Source organism: Lasioglossum baleicum, chromosome 5, assembly GCF_051020765.1.
Source record: "Lasioglossum baleicum chromosome 5, iyLasBale1, whole genome shotgun sequence".
In the NCBI taxonomy this organism is placed as follows: domain Eukaryota; kingdom Metazoa; phylum Arthropoda; class Insecta; order Hymenoptera; family Halictidae; genus Lasioglossum; species Lasioglossum baleicum.
In genome coordinates this window covers 11,861,290-11,875,192 of record NC_134933.1, presented here as the reverse complement: position 1 = coordinate 11,875,192, position 13,903 = coordinate 11,861,290, and the positions used below count along the sequence as shown (strand labels likewise).

The 13,903-nt window shown below is 40.5% G+C and overlaps 1 protein-coding gene across 5 annotated transcripts in view; it reads left to right on the top strand.

The window, feature by feature from the left end:
• Positions 1-8,862: 8,862 nt before the first annotated feature.
• Positions 8,863-13,903, top strand: part of Smash (smallish) — a 172,304-nt gene continuing 167,263 nt past the window's right edge. For 3 of the 5 annotated variants that reach the window (XM_076423906.1, XM_076423909.1, XM_076423908.1), the window contains exon 1: positions 8,864-9,273. The gene's annotated coding sequence lies outside the window, so the exon portion shown is untranslated. Of the gene's footprint in view, positions 9,274-13,903 lie in introns of all 5 variants that reach the window. The other 2 variants (XM_076423910.1, XM_076423911.1) reach the window with 2 other exon arrangements.

The following is a 13,903-nucleotide window of genomic DNA, read 5'->3' as shown; positions in this document are numbered from 1 at the left end:
TAGACGGCCATCGTCGTTCAAAGAAATTTGTTTACTTTCTTTCCAATCCTTATTCGTGTCCCATAATTGTTCTGCGGTCCTTACTGTAACTCGATTCTAGTGACAATGATTTTAATGGCTAGACTGCGGATCTTTATGCACTTATGGTATAGTAAAATTGAGTAGATGAAATTCAAAATTGTCGGAAAATTTTCAAAATTGAAGATGATGCCAGTGATTTCTTCTTTATTAAAATCATTTAAAGGGAGAAATAACATTGAATTCAGTTTCTACTTCTTGCAATCGATGCAGACGATTTTTATTTTGCATAAAGATCCGCAGTCTATTAACACGTTCGCTACCAGCATTTGTTTCGTTGCTTACCTTACTTGTTCGAAAGTTTTATTGAATGCAACGTACCCAATTTTGAATTATTAAAACAGTTTAGCAGAAGAGAGTCACAGATTCTCTGAAAATTATGCATTCTACTATGACTTTAAACAACGAAGTGCATAAAATTAATTTTACTGTTTTTTTTTTTTGTAGTAGCGAACATTTTAACGAAATTGTCTAAAAGAAGTTCAATAATAATAATAATAATATATACAATTCTATCCTAACCTTCCATTCGCTCATTCGCCGAAGAAGTTTAATCATTTCTTTACCAAATATTATCTCACAAGTAGATGAAATTGCTGTCGCTATTCTAAAGTTGATCAACTATTCCGTCATTAACAGATGTAATTTCGCAAATGTATTGTAGAACTTGTAATAGAGTTTATAATTCCCGAAGGCGCGACATAATTTCCCGTTTCCCAATTTGGCTGTGATTAAAGGAAGCGGGTGAACGGTGCCGCTTTTAAAATCACGTTCCTTGGCGCGAGGCGTGCTGGGCATTTGCACATGGACAGACACCGAATTTATTTGACATTCTAAACCGCCGCGCACCGGTGTGACTCGCCTCGTGCATTCTGATCTCGGAAAAAGGACTAACGAACAACACAGCGCGGCGCGGCGGTTCGATAAATGGTAATCGTCCCTCGAGCCACCTCGGTGACGTGCCTTACGCAGACCGCATCACAATTCGTCAATTCGAATTTTTGATTCTTAACTTTCTAGCGAGAACCTTAGAAGTGCCGGCTACGCACAGGCCTCGCAAAAAATTGTCTCAACCGTGAAGAAAGTCAACGAAAGTGATCTCATAACGGCGCGACTCGCTTATTCTTCATTCCTGTCACACCGGCGACGAAAGCGATCGTGTCAACACACGGCTGCATCTCGTTAAGTGGCACGACGTTTGCATATCCGCGGTTTCTTGTTCGAAAGGCAGTTATCACTACAGTTATGGATTTTATGCATTTATGGGAAAAATGAGTAGGTGCCATATGAAACAGTGAAAAAGTTACAATGATCTAATAATGCCAATGTTTTCAGCTTGTTGAAATGATTGAAGTAAGAATTATACGTGTATCTGGCTCCAGTCTGTTGAAAATGGTGCAGATATTATGACTAGACTGCGGATTTTATGCATTTATGACGAAAATGGGTACGTACAAGTTAAAGCAGTGGACATGTCGAAAACATTTAAGGACATCAATGTGTTAGTTTCATTTTAATAGGATAATTAAAAGAAGAATACAATTTTTATTTGGCTCCTGTGTTCTGCAATCAATGCAAATGCATTTTTATTTTGCTTAAAGATCCACAGTACAATACTTAAATGTGTAGTACTTGATTAGATACCAACATATTTAATACTGTAACCAATAATGTGAATAATGGTACATCAATTTTTAGTGGTGACTCACTTCTGGACTACTAAGGGTTCTATTATTTGGACGAACATTAATTATACGTACGGCGCAACAGGTAACGATATTTTACCGTCTACCTCCACGAGAAAATTAAAATGAAATATAAATAGGGAATTTTCAAATGCACTGTTTTCAAAAGAATTAGTATTTTAGCGATCTAAAATAATTAGTAGCTCGACGACGCGACGACCCGAATGAGCGAGATGATCTTTTTGCCAGGTCAGAACGTTACGGGCCATTCTACGTGGCGTGGTTACATTCCCCTTGCAATTAAAGCAATTAGTGTGGTCGAACGCAAGAAAGGGTTGAAAAATCCTAGTAGGTACACGACGCTCAACATTCTCGTTTCTTTCAGCCGTTCTGTCAGCGAACCGTGCACCGAGAAGCTTCTCTCCCTTGCGATGGACTCAGCGAAGCAAAAGCAAAGAGAGGAATACGTGGGTGTCCTTTATTTTCAGTCTTCGGCCAGCAGATTCTGAGGCGCTTGTAGTGTGTGCCTTGGGGAAGGACGAGCCAGGGGGTGAAACAAAGGGGTCCAGATGGTTGGGGGCCCAGCATCTTCCTGGTTGTAATTTAAAGCGACAGCCCACAAGCACCAACGCGCGGAACGAAGTCTCCTCCGGGATGATTTCGACCCTCCTTGACTATGTACGCGCGTGTATACATAGTATACATTGTACACTAGGGTGGTCCTTATTTTTCGATTTTCGATTCTTTCTGGTTCTACCCCCTAAATTGTCTTAGTGAGAAAATAAATATTTGACACGTATTATTAAAGGGTGAAAACAGTCCTTGAAGTTGAGCAAAATTAGTGAAAATCACCATTATTTTCTCACCAATTCAAGGAAGTATAATCCAAGGACCACCCTAATGGATACAGGAATATATTTGGCTTTCACCCTAGTTTTTCCTTTCTCGAAACATGTCTCTGTTTTGTACACACAGACTGACTGCTCGCAGACGCTGGGGGAACCCGAACGCAGGATCCACCCAGTATATTTTCATTTGCATCGAACGCACGAAAGAAGTTACGAGCATTTCTCCTTTAACGGATATTCCGAGAAACGGGATGCTTGTGTTCTCGCAAAAGCTCGGGAAATAGAGCCGGGGAAACTCTTTGATGTCGTTTCTGCTTCTTCTAACTTTTCGGGTCAGTTCACGCAACGCCACCGTTCGCTCTACTTCGCCGCCTGCGTCTCTCGTTTTTAGGATCGTGGTTGTCGACTTTCTTGGGTTGGTCCGATTGTGAGCAAGTAAATGCATTGCGAAGTATTAGAATAAAACTTTCCATCGGATCGGATGGATCGATTCCAGAGAAACTCGCGTTGCTTCGTGCAGGAGGACGAGATTATAGTTTCGTTTTTATTGTCCGATTATTCGGACTAATTCTTGCAGTAAAATTTCACAGATGTTGCGATAAACGAGGTTGCAACAAGCGGGGTTCCAGTGGGTTTATACCAAAAACGATACTGCGTGGCTCCTTCCCCGCGTAGGTACTTCCGAACAGTACTGGGCACATTTGTCTCAATTGAGACAAAACCGTCCCCACCGTAGCGCTCATTGTCTCCTTTCAGTAAGCGCCTTTACGGTGGGGCAACGAAGACACGAAACACCAGCGAACGCGACGAAGGTGCGTTCTGCATGGAAAAAACGTTGGTGGGGGAAGCAAGCGTTTGAGAGGCCCCAACCGTGCCCAGCACAGCCAGAGATGGGCATTTTTGTCTCAATTGGGACGAGACCGTCCCCACCATACTGCCCACTGTCTCCCACCAGCATCCGCCGTTACTATGGAGGGAGGACGCGTTTTGTCGGTCGCGAGAAACGACCAAAACTGGTCGATTTTACCTCTCCTCCTTTTCCCCTTCCACTATCCCATTCCAGCACCATGAGCATACTCCAACATCCCCCACTAAGACCGTAGACTGGTCACATATTACTCTGGTCATCGGAGAGGGGGTAAATTGTATTCCCCTCGACTTGTGTACCTCGTAAATTATATCCACCTCGACAGAGAGGTTACCTACCCTTCCGTGCTCATAACTGCTGTAGACTTTCCTGTATATTGTAATTCTAGCTTCAGCCTGTTCTACCACAGCGGATCCGTCGCAATTCAATGACGAGTGTTCGATGACGTCGTCGGCTGATCCTGGAGATGAAGAAGTCAAGAGCAACGTTGAATGATCACGGCCAACAAAGGCTCTCAGAAGAGCGGCGCGCGAAGGTGGATTATCTCCATCCTCCTCTCTGGAGGATAATGATCTGTAGCGGTGTTGCGGGATCTTCTGAATATATATTAATGCTCGTCCTTTTTTCGCTCGTGTAGATAATGGTGGGGTTCGCTGGGTCTGGAGAGGAAGGGCGAGAGAAACAGGAGAAAGGGGTTGCGGGGAGGAGAGGGAGGAAAAAGGGCGAGAGGAAAAAACAAAAGTTGCATTCGTCGGAAACACAGGAGCTCCCTCGGCCTAAACGCCGCGCGCCGACCTCGGCAATAGCCACGGAAAAAATTTTTAATTGCTTTGTGGCGAGAGAAATTACAGACGCTGTGCCGACGCGACGCGACGCGACGCTATGCGACGGGTGCAACAACCCCCTTTCAACTGTTATCTAGAATACCAACAACGCATAGAGGAGGGCCACCTTTATCGATTCGTGTGTTTACCGGCGTACAGAATATCCACCTGTTAGACAAACCACAAGATAACCCGCTTTCGTGCGTTCCACGCGCATACCTCTTGTCTGGTTTACTCTGGCGCGTAGATTCGTGCCGATACCGAGATACCGGGAACACCGGAGACGCATTAAAATCTCTGTTCGTTACTTCTGTTGACATCTCGCGTTTTTATGGCGCCGGTAATGACGTACTTGCAAAAATTGGGTGATTAACCCTTTGCACTCCTTTGTCGAGTGTGGCTCGACATCGGAGAAAGAGAAATGTTCTTCCTTTATTTATTTAATTGTCTTATTTTTTAGCTGAAAACAAATATAAATTACTACAAAGTTTGAGTGATATTTAATATAATTAGTAAGCAAAATTGTTTAAAATAAGTAACAGTCAAGGAACTGTCCTTTGAAGTGAACTTCAAATGTGAAAAACAATTCAAATAGTAGGGAGTTGTTGGCAAGAAAATTGAAAAATAATTCGGTAATTAAAAATTAAATAATAATTTTCATACGTGTAAAGGGTTCCCTTAAACGATCTATTGCATTATATAAAATATCCAAAAAAATTCAATGGAAAACCGAATCGGCACAATATTTCTGTCAGAAATTCAGGAGAGAATTCAAGGTCAATAAAAGACAATTTATTGGAAGACCTGTAATGACTGGTGCGTTACGATAGGTTAGTTATCGATGTATGACGTGATGATGTATGGCGTGGCCAGATGTGCTTCTGTTAAGATTATAGTATTTGATAAACACCTAGTAAAATCAGAAGATTTACATCACAGACTTCCATAGTTTTTACAGGCTCGTCATAAACTAACCGCGTTTCCGTTCGGCAACAAATTAAAGGCGTTGCCATTCTTAATAGGGTAATAATGAGAGTTGGCAAAGACATATGGTACGACGCCGTATAGAATACGATACGTTGCAATAAGTTTTTGAGAAGCTGCTTAATCGCCGTGATCATCGCAACGGGCTAATAGAACGTCGAAGAGATTACTGGTCGGCATAAAATGTCTTTGAAGCATTTGTTACAGGGCCCTCGCGTGTAACACGCTGTAAAAGATACCGGCTAATTATACGGCGGTGCACCGTGTTCATCGGCCATTTCGTTTGCATACTCCACGTGCCCTTTGCTATTGCAATAAATTTTGCGGTAGCCGCGTATAGAATCGCGCAAACCACTGGACCCTCAAGAACGCTATGGGCCCACGGATTTCATGGGGAATCCAAACTCGCGTTAATCGGAATCCAATTTCAATAAGACCGTTCTATACGTAATCTACACGATTGTTAATTAACTCCGGACCTTCGTAGAGCACGGTTGAGTGCACACTAAAAAGTTACGCTTATTACGGCTCTTGAGCACGAAACGAAATGTAAAAGAGATGAAACTATGCTGGAACAGAGTTATCGCTAGACAGCGGATTTGATGCATTTATGACGAAAATGAGTAGATGTAATTTAAAAACACTGTTACATAATTTTTAACCAATTAAATGTATCGGGAGAGAAAATTAATTTCTACTTCACTCCAGTTTGTTGGAATTCAGGTAGAACATTTTTATTTTGCATAAAGATCCGCTCTCTAGTTATCGCCATGACGAACGTTCTTTGGTCATTTAATAAACACGAGATTTCTCTCTCTCTCTCTTTCACGTTTTAACTTTCATTTTCCATAATTAAGACGGAAGATGTAACAGAGGGGATGACGAGATGACTGTCGGCCATGTGACTTCATAAAAAGGTATTATTAACTCGCATGGCTTGCCATACGCTTTCTTTTCTAAATGCGGCGCCAGACAAACGCAGACATTAAAGACAACGATGATACAAGACAGCTCGAGCGCCAACGTTGTAAAAATATTTAGGTTTTATTCCGCCTTCGACCCTGGACTCGGTTGACTTAACCACATGCTGTAAACGTGTGACTCTGTTTTGTAACTTTCTACCTTTATTGTCGCGCATAAAGCGATCCTTCTGTCAACAGATCTTCGCTTTCTCGTGCAACCAAACATTTCACGTATAAGTTCAACTGCATAGATTGTAGAACAAAGATGGTAATACACAACCCATCAATGAACGATCGATGTTCTACGAGCAATCTGGCAGAGCGATCGAATGGCGAGTCAGGATGTTCTTGTAGTTAGAGTGCTTCTTCCTCATTTCCTTTTCCTGTACAGGGAACGCCCTATATCAGTGCCTCAAAATTATACATAACATATACGTATAAATACTGAATATCCCGCCTTTAGCCGTTCAATCTCAGGAATATCTTGACCTTGGCTCTTTTCAGATGCTAGACAGCATTTAATCTGGAAGCAGCGCAACGCTGCTTGGTCTACTCTATTATTAGGGGAACGGAGAGGTATCGCTTTATTTTGCTACCGGTTTCATCCGACGCAATTTCGCAGCCACCGACACAACACGTGTCTCACATATTCAATGCAAACTAGCCGCCTTATAGATCCACGCCGTATATTTGCAAGCTCTGTCTCGGCATTAAACCGTTAGATCATGCACCTTTCAGTAATTTCATTGATAATTCATTTGTGAGGAAAGATTCTGAGTAATGGGAACAATCATGATTTCCGATTGCTGCATGCAGAAGAGAAGCAGGTAATCGAATTACTTGCGTGAAACGTCTTGGAAGATCGTAATGAATTCTAAACACTCTAGTGAATTCTATTATGCAACGTGTTATTATTGTTAGGTAGTATATGTCTTATAATTTCTAGGTCCTAGAAACGAATTTATGCAGATTAATTTAGATGAATAATTGTTTTCTATATTAAAGTGCAATATATTCGATATAGTGAAACATCTTGGAAGATCGTAATGAATGTAATTATTGAATTTTAATATGCAACGTGTTGTTATTATTAGGTAGAAAATGTCTTATCATTTTGTAAGTCCTAGAAATGAATTTATGAAGATTAATTTAGACGAATAATTGTTTTCTATATTAAAGGGCAATATATTTGGTACAGTGAAACATCTTGGAAGATCCTAATGAATGTAATTATTGAATTTTAATATACAACGTGTATATTATTAGGTAGAAAATGTCTTATCATTTGTAGGTCCTAGAAACGAATTTCTGAAGATTAATATTAGATGAATAATTGTTTTCTATATTGGTGTATAATACTATTGTTTATTATTGTATGTTCTTGTAATTTCAACACTCAGATATGTTGTATGATTGTATAAATGTGTCCAAGAAATATTCATTTAAACTATGAATTAAAAATCGCCAAGATGGAGTAGTTGCACAACACACAAATGAGTCTTGACTTGTGGCCGACTATATAGAATTAATACGAAAAAGATTCGATTCGGAAGTAAATTACGTTTGAACATGATCAAAGGTCGTAGTTCTAGGCCGATGGCCTTACTATTTATCTGTCACGACAAACATAGCTGCCTAAGTAACTTATCATTATTGGCACTATCAAAGATTAAATTCCATCTGAAGTGACAAATATTTAGTCCGAGATTGTCGCGAGATTGCATGTTTGCTATCAAAACTATGCGTTATTTGAATAAAATTGCTTTACTATGAACTTACTTTTTTATATTGCATATTACAAAAAATGTTCAGGTTCCACTTTATCAATTGTATCAATAATATCATTTTATGGATATGAAATTCATATAATACTTCATACAATATTTACTACATATTTAATAATGTAAACAATATTATGAATAATCGTATAGCAATTTTTAGTGGTGATTCTCTACGTCACTATTTGGTACTTCCTTGATTTATTTGGTATTTGGTTCTTTCTTTATTTATTTAATTATCTTATCTCTTAGTTAAAAACAAATATAAGTTCCACAAATATAAATTACAACAAAGTTTGCGTACTATTTCATATAATTAGTAAACAAAATTGTTTAAAATAAGTAGCTGTCAAGGACCTGTCCTTTGAAGTAAAATGTGAAACACTTAAAATAGTAGCGAGTTCTTAGCAAGAAAACTGAAAAATAATTCGGAGCAAGGGTTAATTTTTAACGAATACTATCTACACAAGCTGTAGATAGATTTACGGCGGATACGTTTGGGAATTAAAATCAAATGACTCGTGTACAGAAACAACAAATTAGTGCTCGATGTTTGGAGGATCTGATTACCTGGGGTTCGAAGGAATGGGGCCGATCACTTGCGTAACGGTGTAGTAGGGTGCATTGTGCGTTATCATCGGGTCTGATCCGGAGGGGCTCTTTAATTCCAGCACGAAAACAGAAACATTCGTACGGCCTCGACCCGAGCAAAAGTTCGTCGAGGTTGCCAAGCCTGAGGCCGGTCTATGTTCTCTCTGGAACTCGGAGCCAGGACTCGAGAAAGGTCGAAGCTTGCCGGAGGTAGTCGAGCGGCGTCGAGCGGTCGCGTCGAGAACCGAGCTCGAGAGTCGGCGGAACGAGCGCACGGCAATCGAACAGCATCGTCAGTCCCTCACGGTGAGCCGGTTCAGTTGGTTTCCTCCGCTCGTCTCCAACAATTCGTTGCGTTGTTTGCGACGATCTGCTCCGTTTAATAGGTGGCTGCGTAAACAACGTAAACTTTTCTTTCTCTTTCTCTCTCTCCTTCTCTATCTGTCCCTTTTTTCTCTCTCTTTCTCGTGTACGAAACAAAATCTCCAACAGTGTTCCTCGTTCGAAACCGCGCACCGACGAACGATCAGTGCGTAACGATATTTGTTGGTGGACACAAGCGTTTTCGAGAAACGGGCCTGTTCTGTTTGTGGATTTCTACCCCCTGCCTCCCAGTGGATTACCCGACGTCCCGCGAGGGGAATTTTTCAAAAAGGTAGGACCACTTTCCATCTCTCGAATCGACCCGTTTTCCACCGTTCCGCCGATTTTAAATTTCAACGATCGTTTTCTCCACCAACTAAGGGTGGCAAGGCACCCGGAAGTTTCGGGTTCAGGAAATTTATAATCTTTGTGTACCCGAGAGTCATGAATTTTCGGGTCGTGTCGGAAACCCGGAAACACTCATCTTCAGGTTCCGACCCGGCCCGACTTCGACCCATCAAAAGAGGCCCAGCACACGAGATTTTTGAACGTCCCCAGTTGTCATAAGAGATTAACGAGCCGGTCGATGGAACTCGGGCCCCGAGTTAAACGCGTTCCGAACGAAACGTTACCCGCTCGAACGAGGCTACGATCGTTTTTGAAAGAACCTATGTAATTACAACACGAACGGCTAATAGTATCCTGCTACGGAATAGTTCGCGCTGAAGATTCTGCGACCGTTTAATTGACGGCGAATCGAGTTGAAATTGCGTGCCAGTTTCCAAGCTGTGCGCAGGTAATTCAACCCGTTTCTCTCCGACCGTTGATGTTTTCGATCCGAACCTGCACATGGCGCTTGAATCATCCTCGCCGCTCGATGACATGTCGGGTCCTCCGAAAATAGGGGAACGCTTCGGAACGGCGTCTATTATTAAACTTAATTAAGACTAACTTCCCTTATTTTATTTTTCCGTGGGCCTAACAAATCTATATTCTCCTCAAAACAATACCAAATCTGCATTACTCGTATGGAGTATTTGATCCCTGGTCAATTAAATATTTGTTAAGCTCCTTAATTGTATTTCTTCAGTCTCCGCGTAGTCTAGAATACGTCTGACAAATTTTTGTCATGATTATTTAAGCAGGAACTCCACACCAATATGTACTAACGTATACGAGCAATGTAGGATTAAACATTGCAGAGTTCAATTTGAACGTTGAATTGGGGAAAGTTTGTTGAATACTTGTGTTTGGGATTAATCATTCTTGCACTGTCACTAGAACGACGTTCGTCCGCAAATATGTACATAATCGAGTCTAAGGAAGTCTGGTAGTCAACTACATATTTCAAGTCCTGCTGTAAGTCCTCCAGGATTCTTTGACACTGGATTTAGGGAGCATTAGAAGTGACTATTTTACATTATAAAAATAATAATTCTTTTTATTATATGAACTCTTAGTGTTGTTAATAGATCCTCAACAGCAATAGCAACTTTAATCATGAACCAAGTCCTCCGCCATTAATTTAGTTTATATGAACTCCATCAGGATTATTTAACCCTGGGTTTAGAGAGCATTAGAAGTGATTATTTTACATTATAATAAAAAATAATTCTTTTTATACTATAAACCTAGTGTTGTTAATAGATCCTCAACGGCAATAGCAACTCCATTATTATGAACCTGAATTTTCATTAAATCAACCAAAAATCCTATTATACAATATGAATCACCCTATGAACCAATTTTCATAGTACTACTGTATTATTGAAAATCCTATCAACGGGCTTTCGGTACTACAATAATAAGAAGCGAGCAAACAGTGGCGCGCAAATGTCTCCGTCTCAGTCGCTCGCAGGATACGTCACTGAAGTATAGCTGGCGCACGCAATCGATCTGTGCACGCAGCCGCCTAGGGCCATCGAAAACAGTCTTGTGCAAAATGAATGCAAATTCGAAGGGAAATTCTTAGAAAAGGAAGAGAGTATCCGGACAGGTGACGAATACGTCGGGTCGAGTTAGGGGTGGTTAATAGCGGAGTCATTAGAAAAGTGCTCGAGGCGAATGAGTATGCACCGCGATGCACTCTGGTGTGCAGACTGATCGAAGAAAATAGGATAATAGCGACTTAGGGACACCCGGAGTAGATTAACGCTGTTAAAGGATGCCGGAAATAGGTGGTATATTTATCGATCGGCCATGTTCAGGGTATACGGACCAAGTGTGCACGCACTGACTGGCAATTACGGTCTGTGATCTATAATAAATGGTCGTTTAAATCGTAACGCGGTACGCATCTCTGCGACCCGACGCGTAAATAGTCAGCCTGCCTAAGCCAGGCAGCCCTTTGTGAGACTCGGCGAAACGATTCGAGAATTTTCTGTTAAACTAGGTGCTGACAGTTAAACGATGAGCTCCTTCAGCCCCCGAAATTACGCGAAACGTTATTCCGTCGGCCGCCGCCAAATCCACCAGATCTCTTGGACACTTTTCAACCGGGCATTGTTTATATTTTGCTACAGTTTCCATCCCGTTATTTATACGGACAGCCGCTCACTTTGTTTTCCTAGGCAGAGTCAGTGAAAACCCGCTTTGATATTTCGAGAAACAAAGTTGATGGAGGAGGCTCCATTCGCCATGCCACTATTTTATCGATTGTACACGCGAATTCGATATCGAGGAGCCAACGAATCGGGGACGCGCTGGCTAGAAAGCTGAAAATAATATTTGAGATGCAAATATGTTTGTTTGGGAGACGAGGACTCGGGGAAACTGTTTCCGGGATTACTTATAATAATCTAGGTTGTACACGAACTGGTGGATGATACAAAATGTTAAAAGCCGCTGCGGGCGATCTATTTTCTTGAAATATTGATCGTTTGAAAGTCTCGCGGTCGTGAGCCAATATCGTCCAGTTGCAAAATAGAAATTGAATAGCTGAGAACGCGTTTAGGTTCCTCGTTCGTAGCGGCAGCTTTCTAATTTGATTTTTGGAAAGTTATTTGTAAAACGTTCGAATGTATGAGGTGCTGCACTAATTGAAAATTTTAGTTTCCTACGTACATTGCATAAATAGTCGTTTTAAAGACGGTTAAACCGAATTTTATATGCAATCTTCTGTTTAATCTTCGACTCTTTAAAATGAGGCTGTTTTTTGGTATTGTATTTGTACAACCATTAGTTGATGCACTTCTTACCGTGGAAATTAAAATCTGTCTTTAAAGTGATTGTCATCCGCTGACAAATAAGTTACAGCATTCCATTAACGAGGCCAAGACAATTTTAACCAAATGTACTCACGTTCAATTTTATGGTCATGCAAAGCAGAAAATCTTTCGAAAAAGTTCTGTGAAATTAGCACTTTATAAGATGTTCCGTTCGGTAGTATGTTTCGTGCTATATTTTCAAAGTAGGGTTCAATGCCATCTTGGCAATTAACTGCGATTTGCCTGGCGAGTAGACAACACTGACTTGTTTGGCCGAGTGTCACGTAGCCACTTGTTGGTCGCAAGTGTCACATGGTAAACATTATTTAAATTTTCGTGCAGGTGTGAACGCCCGCCGCGAGAAATGAACGTCTAATCAGACCCAGCGCAGACGAATAAAATTAAATTAAAATGAAGTAAAATTGACCGGTTTTTTATTCAGCAATTATTTTAATCATAAAGATCATCCCATGGGAAATGAATAAATGTTTTTAACTCTAAATAAATTCAATTTTTTCCATTTTCATAGTTCATATAATTTAATAATTTTTTATATAATTTGTGACTGAAGAGAAGAGATATTATTAAGTGCCTGATTTATTTGCTCGAGCACTATAGGGAACAGCAATCCATTTTCACTGTCCGCTACTTTTAGTGCTCGTCCGAGCGCTGCCAAAACGGGCGACAAAACCCGCTTGCTCGCAGCAGGCCTAAAACTAGTAACAGAGAAGAAACTTTCCGCGAATGATTCAGAAGATGTTTCGTAGGACACCCCACGTAGTCACCCTCTGACTAATCCGCAAACAAAACTCGCGAGACATCTCCGAAGTTACAGCCAATTACAGTTTTCGTTCGTCCACGTAGTCGAGACGATAGAGAATGAATAAATTTACACAGTCTATATAACTTACCGTTAAATTGCTGAACGCTATTAATTGAATGAAGTATTCGAAAAAAGGACACCAAGGAGCATGTAGTAACAATTACTAAATGCAATCACTCGGTTGTGGTATTATTTAAGCAAGAAATGCGAAAAGTAGCGTTCTCATGTTTTAATAGTTCTGTAAGATTCAGCGACAGTTTTGCAACCGATTGCGGTTTTGCGAAGGAGCGTTGTCTACCATTACCGTTTAATTCGACGGAACGTTCCTTTAGTTTCATGACTTGCGGGAAAATGGTTGATACTTTTTTTTCGTAGATCTACCGTTTAATATTGCTAGAAATTATACTGTTTTTTGTAGTCGGTATTACGTGTTTCGGTAACGGTTCAGAAGAATATGTAGTATGTTCAAAAATGGAAAGGAAAAAGAATGAATTAATAACTTTGGGTCTATTGAGCTATATCGAGTTTCACATACCAACGTGTAAGAAGAATCCCAGTTGATAGGTGTTCCAGAAGAAACTTATAATCAACCATCAGCAATACGCGCAGCAATGCGAACCATTGATATGCACGATAGGCGATACGTGCTTATCGATTAATTACTTTCGTGACGTTCGAACTTGAAGTTCCCTAATCAAGATTACTCATTAAGATTCTAATCTGTATTATGAAATATTACTGATCTTCCAGGTAACGTATTTCAGGAATGCCCGATTTACATCTGCGAATAGTTATCCGCATTTTAATGGACAATCTACAAAAAAGCTATCATATGTGTTAATAACATATACTTAATGTTAATGTGTTATTAAGTATATGTGTTAATAAATTGT